The 18,206-nt window shown below is 42.4% G+C and overlaps 1 long non-coding RNA gene across 1 annotated transcript in view; it reads left to right on the plus strand.

Annotated features, from left to right (window-relative positions):
• LOC311587362 overlaps window positions 1-18,206 on the plus strand; it is a 179,116-nt gene that overhangs the window by 44,542 nt on the left and 116,368 nt on the right. The window lies entirely within an intron of this gene.

The raw sequence follows: 18,206 nt of genomic DNA on the forward strand, positions 1-18,206 counted from the left end.
ACTGTGCTCTGCATGCTTTTGTTGCTTTTTAAGTCAAATCTGCTAATTCTGTTAAATATTTGATAAAACCTCAAACATAGATGACAAAGTAACAGTTCTGTAACCGCAAAGCACAGTCCTGCATACATGCAGCCTACAATATGCACAGCATAACACGAATATAAAATACATGTTACACCTGAAATGCACACTAAGAGCACTTTAATTAATGGATGACCATCACTGTAGCAACAGCCTCCTTGGTCAGTCAGAGCTTGATGCTGCCCACAGAGTAGATTTTTACACTTCTTTAATATTCTCCATATATCTCAGGGCAGGAAATTAATTTTGTCTTGTTCCAATGTCATTGCTAGACTAATGAGTGTCATGTGTGGAGCCTGGCTACACAATGTTCCCAGATGCACAGCCATGTGTGGTCTTGAAAAAATGAGCAGAATCATTTTTCTCTGAAGATACAATTACACTGGGATGTCAGGGAGTGCTAACTGTGTTAGGATGACAGCCATGAGATGAGTCCTAGAAACACAAAGATGCCTTCTCTCCATCCATGTCCAGCTAATCCAGGCACAGGTACCACTTTAGTCTGGGAAACTTTATTGAACATCCGGTGGGTAACAAAGGAACTTGAATTACAGTGGAGGATAAATGCCACCCCCATCTAAAGCCATGGATATCTGCATGCAGCCCACGTAAATAAACATTTTGAATTGTAAATAAGTCTCCAAATTAGCATTTCATTTGTACCTCATAGACAGGTGGCCTTCCAGTGGAGAAAGTGTTTATTTAATATAAATTATAAAATGAGACTCCGGCTAATCTTTTTTAACTATATCTTCTTGTCCACAAGACAAGGTGAGATGATGCATGACAATGACAGGCCTTCGCCTCTGGAGACAATGGGCTGACTACATCCCTGCCCTGCTGCGGGATGAAACACTGCAACTCTTGCACACAGAAGAAAAATCCACACTGTAGGGTGAACACAGTCATGCCCTCAGAACAAACTAAACACAAAACCCCAAACTTCATCAGAATGCAAAAGTTATTGCATATGTTACAGTGCTAGACACTAAGTGCAGGATTTCACAGATGCCAGGCAAGTGTGAATACTTCCTAGTAGCATTAATAAAATACGACTTCTTTACTTTTTAAATTGTTTGTGTGCGTGTGCGTGCGTGTGTGTGTGTGTGTGTGTGTGTGTGTGTGTGTGTGTGTGTATGTGTGATGTGCATGCAGGACCTGTAGAGTCCAGAAGAGGGCATCAGATCCCCTGGAACTGGAGTTACATATGGTGGTGAGTCACCACGTGGGTGCTGAGAACTCAATCAGATCCTCAGCAAGAGCGGCCAGTGCTCTTACATGCTGAGCCACCTCTCCAACCCACCAGGAGCTATCCTGCCTTTCCGCCAAGGGCCTTTTAAGCTCCTCGCCTCACTCCACAATGGTGCTGAAAGAAAGGCAAGCACCTTTGTTTTTAAGCAATTCTTCTCCAATCAACTTTTAATTACCTTAACAGAGGAAAGCACTGGTGCAGATAATCTCTATTTATAATGGATTGCATGATGTTGTTGTTTTTTTTTAAGTGATTTGATTCCCTGTGTTTTGATTGGGTTTATACTAGATTTACTGAGAAATCCCTTAGCAGAGAGGACAGAGGTTTAGACACTCAAGAGAACCACCATGAGTGACACACTGCGGTTGATAGGATTTGACCAAGACCCAATTATTCTAGGGCCTCATATTTTAAACATACTGTACTAAGAAGTTTGAGGTATGTGAGACCAGAGCAGATGGTTAGGGATCAAAAGTATATGGTCATCAGTCATCACTGAGACTCTCTTAGGTGACAGACACTCTTCTACGGACTCACCTACAAGTAGAAGAAAACTCAGCTAGGAAAGGGAAGGTGTGGGTTTTCAGGTGTTCCCTACACAGACAAGTTCTCAGTATGAGTAATTTAGCAATGCAGGTGATGCATCATGGATGAGAAAATGGGTAGAGAAGATTCAGGAACATTGGCCAGAAAAGCACTGTCTAGGCAAAATACAATGTGAACTATACATGCTTACTTAAGCTTTCTATAGTGCCTTGACAAGGAGAAATAAATATATAAAACTACTCTCCTCCTCCTCCTCTTCCTCCTCTTCTTCCTCCTCCTCTTTTTTCTTCTTTCTTTTTCTTCTTCTTCTTCCCCTCCCCTTCCTCCTCCTTTTTAATCCAGGTTAGTTTTTTATTTTCATCAAGAGGGTGTTTCAACTGAGGGATTGCCCAGATCAGTCTGGCCTGTGGTAGTGTTTTCATTGTTGACTCATGATGGCACCGTTCCCTGGGCACGTGGTCCTGCACTGTGTAAGACAGCTGGCTGAGCAAGCCATGGAGAACAAGCAGAGAGCAGCATTCCTCCATTGCTCCTGCCTCTAGGTTCCTCCCCAGAGTTCCTGCCTGGCCTCCCTCGATAATGGATTATGATGTGGACATGAAAGCCACATGAACATTTTCCTTTCCCAGGTTGCTTTCAGTTTTTGGTGCTTATCATAGCAACAGAAAAGTCAACTAGAACACTGCTGTAGACTCATCAAAGTTTATTTTTCAAAGTGTATTAAAAAAACCTAGCTCCTATAATTACTGAACATATTCGTCTTAGTTACTTTTCTGTTGCTATGACAAGACACCATGACCAAGGCAACTTATTTTTTTTTAAAAAAGCAATTAATTAGGGGGCTTGCTTACAGGTTCAGAGGGTGAGCCCAGGTTCATCATGGTGAGGAGCATGGCAGCAGGCAGGCAGGTAAAGCGCTGGAGCAGTAGCTGGGAGCTAGCCTCTGATCCACAAGCAGGGGGAAGAAAGAGGGAGAGTGGACCTGGTATTAGTGTTTATAAAACAACTTTAAATAATATGTTTTTTTCAGGTCCATAAAATCAAACTATTATTTCTACATGCAATCAATATAAAAATTATATTTTATACTCCTTGACTTCAGGCTAAGACTTCAAAATTTGGTGTGCATTTTATGCTTGAAGCAATTGGGGCTAGTTCATTTTCATTGCTAGATAGGCTAGTATTGTTTAAGGATACCGTACGGGAAGCAGGGCTTCAGAACCTTGCTTCCTATGGTGTTGTGTAGGGACCTGCGGCTTGGCAGCATCTGGGAAGCCATTACAAATGCAGAGCCCAGGGCTCCATGTCAGTCATAGCAAACCACAGCCTGCATTTTAAGATTCTTGGCCCTGCCCCTTGGCCCCTTGGACATGCCCTTGGCATGTCAAATTCTGAAGAGCATCAGTGTAGACAGAGGGGGTCCTGAATGCGCATCTGAAGTGGAAATCCTCCACAGACATTTAAGAGCCAGCTAGGATCAGGATCTGTGAGCCATCACAACCTAAGGACAAAGAAGAAATGGGACTGAACACTTGCCAATTTGAGTATTTGTTTCTTAGTCTGCAAAGTGAAGCTAATCTTTTCCATCTTTCAGGATGATGTTAGGAGTGCAGGCAGTACAAGTAAAGAAACACATGGTGCCTGACCCCGAAAGACGTGGAAAGTTTCACAGAACTCAGTTCACAGAATAGACGTGGCATTCATCACATAAAGCCTTCAGGCATCAAGATTTTAACTATGAGAAACACAAGTGAACCCCGGAGAAAACTGGCCAGAGGGACTTGCAGAGTGCCACTGGTGTTCTGTATACCATTATCCTGTATGTTTGTAGGAAGTTTGTTACTACTGAGAACTAATGTCAGGAGGGTTTTACTCAAGGAAGAACAGAGACTAATATGTGGGTGTAGTCCTACTGAACGGGGGCTAGTGCAGACGCTCGGAGTCACATATCAGGGTCTTAAGCCTACTGTGGCTCTTCACGTCAAAACAGCCTCATCATCTTGGACAGCTGGCTTGGCAAGGAATTAGCATGATGGGGAACGCAATGGTCCCATGGCCGTTTAACATATGGTCTTTTCACTGAGATGGCAAGTTGGGTCAAGACACGTTATTCCAGCTGTCAAACTATGTGATCAAATCTGGGAATATTCATCAGCTGCACGTAACTCGGGGTGAGAACTGGAAACCCACAAGTGTTTTTGTTGGAAGATTAGCCATCTCCACTTCTTCTAAAATCTTTTTGTCAAAAATGTCAATTACCTCTAGAGAAGGGCTGTGGCTTCACAGACACATGGATGCAGGGAAGGGCTGTGGTTGCACAGATGCATGGGTGCAGGGAAGGGCTGTGGCTGCACAGATGCATGGGTGCAGGGAAGGGCTGTGGCTGCACAGACGCATGGGTGCAGGGAAGGGCTGTGGCTGCACAGACGCATGGATGCAGAGAAGGGCTGTGGCTGCACAGACGCATGGGTGCAGGGAAGGGCTGTGGCTGCACAGATGCATGGGTGCAGGAAAGGGCTGTGGCTGCACAGATGCATGGATGCAGGGAAGGGCTGTGGTTGCACAGATGCATGGGTGCAGAGAAGGGCTGTGGCAGCACAGACGCATGGGTGCAGGGAAGAGCTGTGGCTGCACAGATGCATGGGTGCAGGGAAGGGCTGTGGCTGCACAGACACATGGGAGCAGGGAAGGGCTATGGCTGCACAGACACGTGGGTGCAGGGAAGAGCTGTGGCTGCACAGATGCATGCGTGCAGGGAAGGGCTGTGGCTGCACAGATGCATGGGTGCAAGGAAGGGCTGTGGCTGCACAGATGCATGGGTGCAGGGAAGGGCTGTGGCTGCACAGACGCATGGATGCAGAGAAGGGCTGTGGCTGCACAGACGCATGGGTGCAGGGAAGGGCTGTGGCTGCACAGATGCATGGGTACAGGAAAGGGCTGTGGCTGCACAGATGCATGGATGCAGGGAAGGGCTGTGGTTGCACAGATGCATGGGTGCAGAGAAGGGCTGTGGCTGCACAGACGCATGGGTGCAGGGAAGGGCTGTGGCTGCACAGATGCATGGATGCAGGGAAGGGCTGTGGTTGCACAGATGCATGGGTGCAGAGAAGGGCTGTGGCTGCACAGACACATGGGAGCAGGGAAGGGCTATGGCTGCACAGACACGTGGGTGCAGGGAAGAGCTGTGGCTGCACAGATGCATGGGTGCAGGGAAGGGCTGTGGCTGCACAGATGCATGGGTACAGGGAAGGGCTGTGGCTGCACAGATGCATGGGTGCAGGGAAGGGCTGTGGCTGCACGGATGCATGGATGCAGGGAAGGGCTGTGGCTGCACAGATGCATGGGTGCAGGGAAGGGCTGTGGCTGCACAGACGTGTGGGTGCAGGGAAGGGCTGTGGCTGCACGGATGCATGGGTGCAGAGAAGGGCTGTGGCTGCACAGACGCGTGGGTGCAGGGAAGGGCTGTGGCTGCACAGATGCATGGGTGCAGGGGCATCTGCAGCTTTTAAAGAAAGCCATGAGTCTAGAGCTGCTCTGAAGAGGTGATTGTGTAGTAATAGAAAACCTTGGGTTTGTATTGTTCCATCTTATCAAGTTGTTATTTTCTTAACACAGAGGCTTAATGCTGTGCACTGACTGTTTCTGCATCTATGAAACATGGAGCTTTATTTTAACATATAAATCTGCCTGGGCATTTTCAGTTGTGTTTTTATAATTTTATTTTATTATTCACTCAACTAAAATATAAAATGTTGTGTTTATCCATTTGTAAATGTACAATTCTGTAGCACTAAACACATTCACAGTGTTGTGTCTCCATCACTACTGGCATCTCCAGAACCTTTTCTCTTCCCAAGCTAAAAACTTCATTACTGTTTGTAGTCTGTGGCCCTGGCAACTGCTACTCTACTTTGCCTTATGAATTTAATGTCTCTAGGTACTTCACATAATTGGACACATCATAATGATAATTTTACTTTTATGCTTGGCTAATATTTAAATAATTATTTTTATTTTGTGCATGTGAGTATAAAAGTAACTTTCATTCTGCTGGCTCAATTGTTGTCTAGGAGGCTCACTGCCTCTGTCTGCTAACCTAGGCAGCTAGCCTCCATACAATCTAACCTAGGCCTAGAATGTTTTCAGCCTCAAAGACTTACTGTAAACTCACCCTTACTTGATCTTTCTGAGCTCTCGGCTGGCTGGTTCAGCTCAGCTGTTCTGGCTTAAACTCCTCTCCCAGCTGACTGATTTAATCTGGCTTCTCTCTCGGCCCAGAATTGCTCTGCTTGGCCTCAAAGTAACTCAGCAATCTGCTCCAATCTTCTAGTTTCTTCTCATTTTCTGGAACATTCCACCTTCACTTGTGTTCTCTCTCTGCAACCCACTGCTCTATCCTGGTAAAACTGCCTCTTCTCTCTCTGTAAAACTGCCTTTTAAGTGTCTTCCCTTTCCTCTCTCTTCTCATAAGGGTGGGCATATCCTTTTCTGCCACTCAACTAGGCATCACTTTCAAACATGAGTGCTTTCTTCTACAAACTAACTTTACCTTTGTTTGGGATTAAAGCCTAGACCTGATGCTTGCTCTGGACCAAGCTGGCCTTGAACTCAGATCTGTTTGCCTGTGTCTCCTGGATTAAAGGAGTGTTTGTATTCCTGCCAGAGCACACAGACCTAGAAGATCTTTGGATGTGATCTTCTGCCAGAGCAGCCATGTTCTGAATTAACATTCCTCTACATGTGTTTTGCCTGAATGTGTGTCTACTCACCACCTGTATGCAGTTTCCATAGGTGCCAGAAGTGGGCGCCAGGTCCCCTGGAGCTGGAGTTACAGATGTCTGTGGACTACCATGCTAGTGCGAAAGGGTCCTCTGCAAGGGCAGCCAGTGCTTTTAACTTCCGAGCTGCCTCCTCAGCTCCCCACTTTGCGGGGGTTTGTTTTGTTTTGTTTTTAAGATGTATTTATGCAGCTTATCTTACTTAACACAGTGCCTTAACGATTCTTTTATGCTACAACATGACAGAATTTCTTTCCTTCCTAAGGCTGAATAAATAAGTCCATTCTGAGGATTTTTACGTCATTTGTCCATTCATCTGTCAGTGGAAATTAGTTGCGTTCGTCTTTTAGCTGGTATAAATAAAGCTTCTGTGAACCTGGGTACACACTCCCTGCTGGACTCCTGTCTCTCACATCAGTTCCTAAGTCCACAACCCTGGAAGTGAGCATTAGAACAAGTGACGATTCAGGTTCTTGCTTTTCTGAGACCCACTACACTGATGGGTTCCCATGGAACCACCCCGTTTTACATCCCCACAAGCAGAGCACGAGGTTCCAGGGCCTTTATATATTTATTAACATCCATGTGCTTGGTTTCCTTTCACTTTGCTAACAGCTGTCCTGTTGGACATTAGGTGAGAGTCCCATAGCAGGTTTCCATTTGCTTTTCCTTCTTTATTAATGTGCGATTAGCGTTTTCAAGTCGTTAATCCTGAGGAGGAACCTGCATGGCTGTGGAATTTCATACTTCAACTAGCACTACTTGTTCCCTGTTCTTCCCAGCACTTGTTGTGAACTGAACCTTGGCCATTTGATAGGCACGCAACGGTGTCTCTTTGTTTCAATTTGCAATTCCATAGTGAAATATGACATTGCTCTATTTACTTAGTGCCCAACTTATATCTTCCTTGAAAATGTATCTGTTCAGAGGTTTTGGGCCATTTTAATGATCTCATTCTTGTGGCTAAGTTTTAAGTGTCCATCATACATTTTTGAATACCAGTCCTATGTCAAACACATAAATTATACCACCTGCCCAGGGGTGGTACCACCACAGTAGGCTGGACCCTCCCACATCATCAGTCAAGAAAATGCCCCCAAAGACTTGTTTACAGGCCAATCTGATGGAGGCCTTTTTTCTCAGCTAAGATATCCTCTTCCCAGATATGTATGGGTTTGTCTCAAATTGACAAAAGCCAACTGGCACACCAAGGTCACCTAGATTTTTTTAAAGTTTTCTTCTAGCAGTTGTTCCATTTATTTTTATATAACTGTTTGTTTCTCTTAGTTTATTTCTTAGCCTGGCTATCACACAATTTAGACTGTGCTATGCTTGTTTATAAAGCTTTACTGCACAATCTTGAGCAGCTTAAGTCTATTCTTATCCCTCTGTGTTATTTTGACTCCATCTTTGCCAAAATTCCCAAGTTACTTGATTTTTAGTTCTTTCTTTGCTCCTGTTAAATTTTTTATCTCTCCTGCACCTCTGCCTATGCCTGCATCCCCTACTTCCTCTTCTAACTCCTCCTTCCTTGGCTGGCAGGAAGTCCAGCTCTATTCTCTCCCCTGCTCTGCAACTGACTGTAAGATGTTTTATTGACATATCAGGGGGCCAATTGGGGAGCCGTGTTTACACACCATCAAGACATGAAATTCTCAGAACAAGGCCTGCAACCAGGTATGGGGGTGGGGTACAGAAATCAGCATTTGAGTTACCTTATGCCTACAAGGAGTTGTAGGTTTGGTTTTGTTGTTTGTTGTTGTTGTTGTTGTTGTTGTTGTTACTGTTACTGTTGTTGGTCTGTGTTGTTTTAATTGACAAGTCTTCCTTAGTTACTTTTATGAATGGTACAGGGTCTTTCTAGACTGCTACTTTCTTGGGCAGCCAATTGTTCTAATAGGAAAGCTTTCCCTTTCCACTCAGTTTCCTTCATTCGTTTGTTAGAGATCAGTTGAGTGTATTTGTATGCATCCATTTAGGGCTTTCTGTCCCAGAATTCATTTCATAGCAACAATTCTGGCTACTTAGTAGATTTTGCTTCACAGAAAGAATGGTGTGATACTGGTAAATTCCTTCGTTGTCTTTATTCAGATAAAAATCCCAGAAGTGTCAAACATCTCACAAGTCTCAAGTTTTTAAAAGTGTGCCAGTGCAAAAACCCATTAGCATTTTATGCCACAGCATTTATAACTAAGAAAAAATGCTTTACAACAGGAACTAGCTTGACAGTGAGTTTTCATTCTTAGGGCAGAAGCTGTCACCCTTGTGGTTATTACTACTGTGACAAACTAGAAGGTAGCTGGATTTGGTTCAGTTTACTCTAAATCCAAGGACTGTGCTAAGGACAACTGTAATATCATATGCAAATTATTTAATCAAGAATCCATTTCCATAGAAAATACATGGAAATAATTTTTGCATACAAGTCAAGACTATGTAAAGTTTAAAACATAAAAGTAAGTCCAGGGGGCCTTTTTTTAAACATGTAAAATCTTGAAATAAACGTTGGGAGCTATGTTAATCAATAGTGAAACTTAGGGAGTATTTTAAACATCAGTTCACTAAGAAGCCAACTATTAAAGCATTAAGATATTAAAATCACTAAGAGTGCCTTCCAGAAGATCCGACCTCACAAAATTCCATCCAGTTGCATTAAGGATTTTTGCCATAATCCATGGTATATTACATGTAATTTGAATGACTATTTCTGCATTATTTTTCATCCAGTCTGAATTGCTCTTAACTGTATGGACTGTGTCCTATTGGCAGTGTGGTGTCCTCTGGCCTGGCAAATCTCTCACTCTCCTAACATTTGGTTGGGACCTAGTGAGAGGGTTCCACTCAGCATGCCCTTTGGCATGATGGGAGTTTGCAGGCTCCTCAGAACACACATGAAGGCAACCTTAGAACCCACTGCCCCCCCCCCAGATATGGTGCTTTCCAAAAGGTGAGGTGTGGTTAGTGAAAAGGGACCTGTACAGAAAATGATGCCACCTCCAAAACTCTGTCGATTAGAGATTGTGAGTTGGCACAAATGCTGTGGTAAGTTCTTTAACAAATACAAGTGTTTTTAACAGGGCAAAGGGAAAAATGATGAATTGGGCTTGGGAAGCTTCCCAATAAAGGCCGCACTGATAGAGAACGTACAGAATTAATGGAAATAAATTGTCCATTACACAGACTGGAAAAGATGAAGAGGACAGTAGGTCTCTAATGTGGTGCTGGAGCAACACCTCAGAGGGAAGAGCACTGGCTGCTCTTCCAAAGGACCCAGGTTCAGTTCCCACCACCCACATGGTGGCTCACAACCATGTGTAACTCCAGCTCCATTTATTTCAAAGGTCGAAAAACTCATGGTAAATTTACTTTCCAGTTTTACCATGGTAATTCTCTCACCACCAAATATAGTGCATGTTTTATGGAAATAAATTTTTTAAAAAACCAAAGGTAACAAAGGTATAAAACATATAGGCTATAATGAAAAACACTAAGTAGTATCTTCCACCACCGTTCCGAGGCCCCACCAGCAGCTGCTGAACCTCACTCCACCTTGACTTCTGGTTATTTTCTTTCACCTCTCAGCTCCAAACTTAGGAGCTAGCAAATTCCCTGTATTGTATAGTTTACTTGTAACTGGTAACATATTGTGAAAATATTTTTAAGATTTTTTTTAAATAAATGAATTTATTTAACGCTTATACCCATAAAAAAATAAACATTGATTTACTAAAGATTTTTATAACTCAAAACCCTTGGCAACTTACTTGGCACTCTATGGCACAAAAAGACAAATAGGTCAGGATTCTAGTGGTGTATGTCTTTGAAATGGATGTAATTAATTAGCATATGATATTAAAAATATATGGAAAGCACTAAATAAATTCAAAAGAAACATACTATTTCCGATTAAGTCGGGCCTTTGTGAAGGAATAGTCATTTTACTAAGAAAACGTCCCTCATGGACACATGGAAATGGGGAAAGATTGTTCAAGACAAAGAGAAAAACACGGATAGAGCCACTTGACACTTCTTCAAATGTAGATAGCCTAATTGTCTTAAAATTTTAAAGTAAAAATAGAAAGAATATCTTAGTCAAGGTCTCTATTGCTGTGATGAAACACCATTGCCAAAGCAACTTGGAGAGAAAAAGCTTTATTCAGTTTAGGCTTCCACATCGCTGTTCATCACCAAAGGAAGTCAGGACAGGAACTCAAACAGGGCAGGAACCTGGAGGCAGGACTGAAGCAGAGACCATGGAGGGTGCTGCTTACAGGCTTGCTCCTCAAGGCTTGTTCAACCTGCTTTCTTATAGAACCCAGGACCAGCAGCGCAGGTGTGGCTCCGCCTACAATGGACTAGGCCTTCTCCCATCAATCATTAATGAAGAAAATGCCATACAAGGTTGCCTGCAGGCCCGTTCTTATGGAGGCATTTTCTTAACTGAAGTTTCCCGTCTCAGATGACTTTAGCATCTGTCAAGTTAACATAAAAACTATCCAGCACAACAAGGCTGGGTATCTCAGTAGCAGGATGCTTGCCTAGCATGTATGAAGTTCTAGATTCTATCCCAAGTATGTGAGTAAGAATTCTATCTATGTATATTTACACTGCAGTTGAATCCATCCCCCTAGAAAATGGAAGATTTCAAAGTCATTGCTTACCCCAATAAGACGTGCCACTACTGTCACTTACGGGCTTAGCTTTTCACACTGGCCACTTCTTAGGGGAATGCTGCAACTGTCCCACAACTGGAGGCAGCTGTCAAGAAGACATAGGTGCATAAATATTCCCAAAGATGCTAGAGGGTCCAAGAATATAGACCAGCCATCTTTCTATATAACTTAATGGGAGCTTATTCAGTCCATGAGGGGTCCTCTTGTGCTGCAGCCATGTCATTGGGCATCGGAGGTCTCTCTTGAATATCTGAAGAACTGAGACATATGGGAAGAAGGTGGTCAAATGCTTGCTTCTGATTGGTCATCATTAGATCTTAAGATTCATCTTCCTTTAATACAAAAGTGTGCATGCCTCGGCATCTGGAAAGCAGGGGGATTACATGAGCTCTAAAATTAAAAGATGTTAAATATAAGCCATCTACTAACCTCAGGTAGCAATGGGAATGTTATTAAAGATGTGTACAGCTTGAAAAACTTCAAGTGGTGTAATAAGCTATTAAAATAGCTTCTATCTGAAGACCAATTTGTTAGTTTTCAAATGCAGCTGTGGTTTAAGCAAAAAGAAATGACAGTATGTGGTGCCGTAACGGCCCCAGGGTGGGGCTGTCGCTAAATGTTGGTAGTTTTTGGGGTTGTCTGACTAAAGCTGTAAAACTGTTCTGTGTTGCACCAAAAGCATTACAGTGTAATAATTTTTATACATCTTGGATTGCCAGGGATTAACAAGGAGCTCTAATAAACTCCGCTAATTTAGGAGGACTTAAAAATGAAGAGTGTTCTGAAATTATTCGTGGCCCTTTATGATATTAAGTTGAGTGTGCTGGAGGAAGGCGATAATAAATTTAAGGAAGGTAGGTTAGCATAGGTCTGTGAAATGCAATTTGCAACACATCTAGAGTCACTTTTAAAGTGTTTTTAACAGACAAGAAATGTAATGGGATAAAAGAAACATATAAGAAATGAAGTATTTCTACTGTGACACAGGGCTCTTGTGCCGTAAACCACAGGAAAGAAGATTCTATTTGAAAACACTTGCACAAGGAACAGTAGTAAGGAATTCAAGTGAACACACATGAGTTCAGGTCCCGCTTCCCCAGTGCCTGTGTTATTTGCAAAGGTGTTAAACCCTAGAACCACACTAAAAACCTACTTAAGCCTGTAATATCTAGGTTTGTTTTTCAGTTTGTTTGTTTGTTTTTGTCTTCTTTTAGGAGTGTGCTGGGGACCAAAGCCAGGGCTCAGTGGCACTAAGCCACATTCTTGCACTGGGGTGCATTCCCAGCTCCCAGCGTTCCCTGCTTCCAGCCGGGATTCTTCAGTCTTCATGTACAGCCAGCCTCCATCTGCTAGAAACTCACAACAGCAGATCCTCCCAAGTTCTCACCAACTTTACAATGTTTTAGAAAGTCCAACTAGAAAAAGGTTTAAAAGGCAACGTGGAAAATAAGGTTCTTGTACCAGTTCTAATGCCACTCAGGTGAGACCAGGCTCCGAGAGAAACACCACCATGTAAAGCTTATTAGTAGTTGCATTGAAGTGTGAAAAACAAGTTACCAGTCCAAAAGTTATAACACTACCTAGGTATTGGTGGCAGAAGGCATGGAAAGAATAGAAAGCAAACATAAGATTATATTTAATTATGCAGGGCTGTATTTATGGTCTCTGAGGGGTGTGTGTTTGTGTGTGTGTGTCTTCAAGCCACTCACTTTAACAAGGCATAGCTTCAAGAAGCTGTAAACTACCTGTTACAGTTTTAGATTAAAATAGGGCAATTTTTTAAGGTTTTTTTTTTCATGTTATGTATGCTTTGCCTGAATGTGTGTATCATGTACATGCAGTACCGATAGTGGCCAGAAGAGGGCGGCAAATCTCCATCACTGAAGTTACAGTTGTGAGCTGCTGTGTGGGTACTACTGACTGAACCAGAGTCCTCCGCTAGAATAGTCAATGCTCATAACCGCTGAGCAACCTCTCCAGCCCAAGAATTTCTAAAAGGTAGCCTTGTGTGTGCCTTGTGAGAGCTGTTTATGCAGGTTCAAAAGAGGTGGGGTTTCCCTGGTCTATCTCAGCCATGAGCTGTTCAAATTCACTTGCAACAATATTAGAATGCACAGGAGAGTCACTCTGCAGTGACCTATGACTCTCAAGACTTCCTTCCACACGGCACTGGCCATGTGTCTAATGCCCTGGGTTCTGCAGGAAATTTAAAAAAGAAAATATTTCCAGGCCCCTTTCTCTTAAACACTGCCTCTCTTCTATTTAAAAAAAAAATCTTTCCTTGTTAGTGTTTTATAAAATATCTTGCCTTTCAGCACACTATGTAAGGACCATTTGACTTTTTAAAAAGCCAAGACTCAAGAACATAAATCACACTGAGGCTGCATTGGAGGGAAAGCATTTAAAGTTAATAACTGATGTTGCCCTGGATTTGACGTCCTGCTCGTATTATTCAGCAGTGTGTGTAGCCGTGTGGAGAACAGGGGACACAGACTATCCTTGGGTCGTTAGTGACAAACTCAGGAACACTTGTTCATTCCACACTGGAGTCTGAAAATAACAACAGAGTTGATCAATTATTATTGAGTCATTCAATTATTTTGTAATGTTAGTATTGCTAAAAATATAAAATGCTACATTCCTAAATTTGTTCTATTACTGATTCAGTATTATTTTAGCTATTGTAGTTTTAAAATACAGTGCCAAAGCTGGGCAGTGGTGGTACTTACCTATTATCCCAAGATTCAGTGAGTTTAAGGCCAGCCTGGTCTGCATTAATGGTTCCAGGACAGCCAGGGCTACAGACAGAAAGTTTGTCCAAAGCAAAACAAAACAAAACAAACAACTAAAACAGTGCCAAACACCATATTGTGCCACATAAAATGAATAGGTATTAAGTGCCAATTAAAACGTTTTATAAGAGTAGGGTTCTAGCCAGGTGATGACGCACACCTCCCACGCCAGCACTCATATGCAGAGACAGAAGATCTGGAGCAGGGGCTAGCCTTGGCTACAACAGTGAGGCCTTTTCTCAAAGAAAACAAAGAAAAGCACTGTGTCGTTCGATGTCTACTGTAGCTTATAAAAAAAGTTCATTTATCTTCCCCTAAAAGCATTCATGCTGTGGATAGAGTTCGGCTGAATTTGGAATGCTTTCTTCCAACTGGAAACAATTCATGGCGATTTCCCTGAGAATCTCGCTCAGGCCATTGCTGTTGATAGTCAGAGCAAGCTGATGGCTGTGAATCACAGACGTTGGGAAGGTTTTCTTCAAGTTTACACTTCGGTTGAGGCAGTGAACGTGATTCTCCTCCTGCTGGCTTTCAGCAGCTTCACTGAGGCGTAAGATGTACATGTGTATTTAAAGTATATATATGCTCCAGCAGTTTGAGTGGGTTATGTACAGTTGATCATCTTTGCTTCCAAGTTCTACTTCTGTTCTCTGTTCTCTGAGGTTTATATTTGCAGTCGTTTGTCCCGTGGGTCTCTGAGACGGCTAATTTTCATTCTTTCCTCGTTGCTCATCAGTAGGAGATGAACTGTGTACTTTTTCATTTCCATTATATGTACTCTGCACGCGTACATACATGTGTGTGAGCATATGTGTGGGTGGGCATGTGGGTGTACTCTTTATGTGGAACCAAAGCATGATGTAGGCACTCTTCCTCCTTGTCAGCGCTCACTAATTACTGGGCTCCCTAGCCAGTGTGTTGTGGGATTCCCGTCTCTACCTTCCCAGGCTAGAGGAGCAGGTAGGTCGCCACGCCCACTGCCACGCCCACAACCACACCATGCCCCTGCCACACCCACCGACTCTTTATGCGATCCTCGGGTCAAAGCTCCAGTTCTCTTGCCTTAACTACTGAGGCATCTGCAGAGCCCCTGTGATGTTTAATACAGTAGACTGTTACCTACGACTGGCTCCATGTAATCACGGTTCAACGAATGGCAGAGAAGCATAAGATGAAGTAAACTCGCTCCTCCCCAGCTGCTTTTGCCGTGATGTTTATCACAGCAACAGAAAGCAGACTATGGCAGCCTGCATGTGTCATTGCTGAATCTGGCAGAGGGACATATTTTAATACTTTATTAAATGTGTGACATATTTTATGCATATAGTTTGGAAATCTTAAAATGTGATAATCCCCAAACAGACAAAAGCACCATCTGCTTCAGGGTTCTCACTTTCAGGGCACAAGCCTGGCATCCCAGCACTCAGGAGGCTGAGACAGGAGGGTCACAAGTTCAAGGCTGGCCTCCCTACCTCCCCTTGGAAAGCTGTAATTTATTCATGTATCCAATTAGATCAGCTAAGGCGGCATATAGACTCCTACTGATCTTGAGTAAGAAATATTCTGAAAACACAATAATAAATTTAATTCACCACTGGGGGACATGAACCATTAAAGCCAACTCATCAGTATTAATTCAAATTTATTTCCAAAAAAAAACAGCTTGAAACAGCAACTTGAATGAGATTTTAAAATGTGCCAAGCCATAACACTAGAAAGCTTCAGAACCATTCAACACATTACTAGGCAGGGTGAAGCCTACAGAGACCACTGGAAGTGACCAGCAAAATGATGCAAATTTCAGCATTAAAAACAAAACAAAACCAGAAAAGCTGGCCCATACTGTGAGTCAAATGTGAATACAGGCATTGCCACCTAAAATGAAAGTCTAAACAAATGCACAGACCACTGCAAAGAATTATTAGGACATTTGTGAATCAACTTTTCTTTTTTTTTCCGTGAAAAAAAATGCTATATTTTACAGATGTTCATTAAACATTCATTTATGTATTTGAAAATTCAGGGAACATGAACATGAAGAAAAATGAAACCAGAAAAAAATTAATAATATAAAATACTTTTAATAATTATTTTGGAAACATGACCCTCCTGCCTCTGTCTCCTGAGTGTTTATGCTGCTCTACCACCCCTTGCCTTGGAAATTGAGTTCAAACAAAATCCAGTGAAGAATTCCTAACTTTTGTGTTAAATATCACCAAACTCTATTGAAGGTAAACTTCAGAACCATTTCATATAAAATGTACTGGCAAAATTATTATGTAGGGTAAATGGCAACGGTAATAGCCATAGTAAATCCATTGTACCAACAAATAAAATAACGCTCCCAAAATACAGTAAGTAATGTTATTGATGAGCATGTACATGGTACATCATCACCCTTTTCCACTGCAGGTTGGGTTTAACATGAAGAGCAGAGACAGACAGACAGACAGACAGGGAGAGAGAGAAGGGGAGAGACAGAGAGGAAGAGGGAAACAGAGACAGAGAGGGAGAGACGGAGAGACAGAGAGGGAGGGAGGGAAGGAGAGACAGAGACAGACAGAGTTTCATTGGTGGAAATGGTTGTGAACAGTTACTTGAAGACAGGGTAAGTAAGCCCCATACTCTCCCCTGCTACCTCCCTCTGACCCTTTAAATAGAGACTCAGGTTAAAGGGGAAGGAAGGGAGGGACTGGAGGAAAGAGAGCAGGAAGGGATCCCTGAACTTAAAATTTTTTCATGTTTAGTGTGTGAAAACAGTGGAGTTAGAATAGCCAGGAGCAGCAGCAGCAATAGCAGTAGTATGTTTGCCTGATTGCATGTATGTCCGTGTACTGTAGCATTCTTGCTGCCATTAGAGGCCAGACTTAACTACGGAGCCCTCTCTCCAGTGTCTTATAATGGAAGTTCTATTGAGTCATTATAAAAAATACCATTTCAGTTGTCTTTAGTTAGACACACTACCTTATAATTAAAAGTAGCGTGATCTTTATAGTAGTCATTCACACTTCAGTAAACCATTTAAATTTTTATAAAGATTTATTTATTATTATGTATACATTGCTCTGCCTGCATGCCGAAGAGGGCATCAGATCACATTATAGGTGGTTGTGAGCCACCATGTGGTTGCTGGGAATTGAACTCAGGACCTCTTGAGGCGCAGTCAGTGCTCTTAACCTCTGAGCCATCTCTCCAGCCCCCTAAATTTTTTATTATTAAAGAAAAATTACTTTTAGGAATAACATCAGCTATGAACACAACAAACCTATCTAGGAATATCTGTATTTGTATTGATGGCAAAGGGAAAAATAGCCAAATTGAGAGCAAGGCATTTAATTAATGGGTTAGGGTCAAACGAAAGCACTGTGCACGTTTTTAATTACAAAGTAGAGGTAAGCGGCTATGACTTAGTGAATGAAGTGCCAGTTGCAAAAAGGAAGGGGGTTCTAAAAATTACCTTCCAGAGGGATTTAGAAAAAAAAGTCTGTTGAAATGATTTTGTCTTTCCTGAGTTACTGACTTTTAAGAAACTTTGAAGAAAAAAAACATCATAATTGAGATATTTAATATACCTGGTGTTACAGTACCCTCTATCACAGAGTACATTTATATAAACTCCTTTTCCTAATGTTCGGCTGTCTGTGAAATTTTACGGTTTCGGCGCTTAGTTAACTCTCGCAGCACGGGGTGGAAAGGCTATTGATGTGTCCGGTTTCAGTGTCAATACAGCAAGAGCAGCAAGAGCGCTCTCAACAAAGCAACCCTAAACTCCAAAGTATTTCAATTACTGGACTAATCCCCCAGCTCTTCTCCCATATCAGTTATGGATTGTTATAAACTGTACTGATCAGGCCCATGGATTCAAATGCATGCCCAAGCAGCAAAACAACTGCCGTGCAGGAATTTCTAACTTCTAAGGGACATTTCACTAACCTGCACTGTGCATCTTGATATACGACACTGAAAACAATAGCCAACTACTTCCGAGTCTATTAAATCTGGGCTTTCAAACATGAATTTTAAATTTTATGTTTACTTTCTGGCTTTGGGGGAAACACGTTTTCCCTTTGTCTAAAGGAAATAT

The sequence above is a fragment of the Acomys minous genome (assembly GCF_964271855.1).
Source record: "Acomys minous genome assembly, chromosome: 16".
In the NCBI taxonomy this organism is placed as follows: domain Eukaryota; kingdom Metazoa; phylum Chordata; class Mammalia; order Rodentia; family Muridae; genus Acomys; species Acomys minous.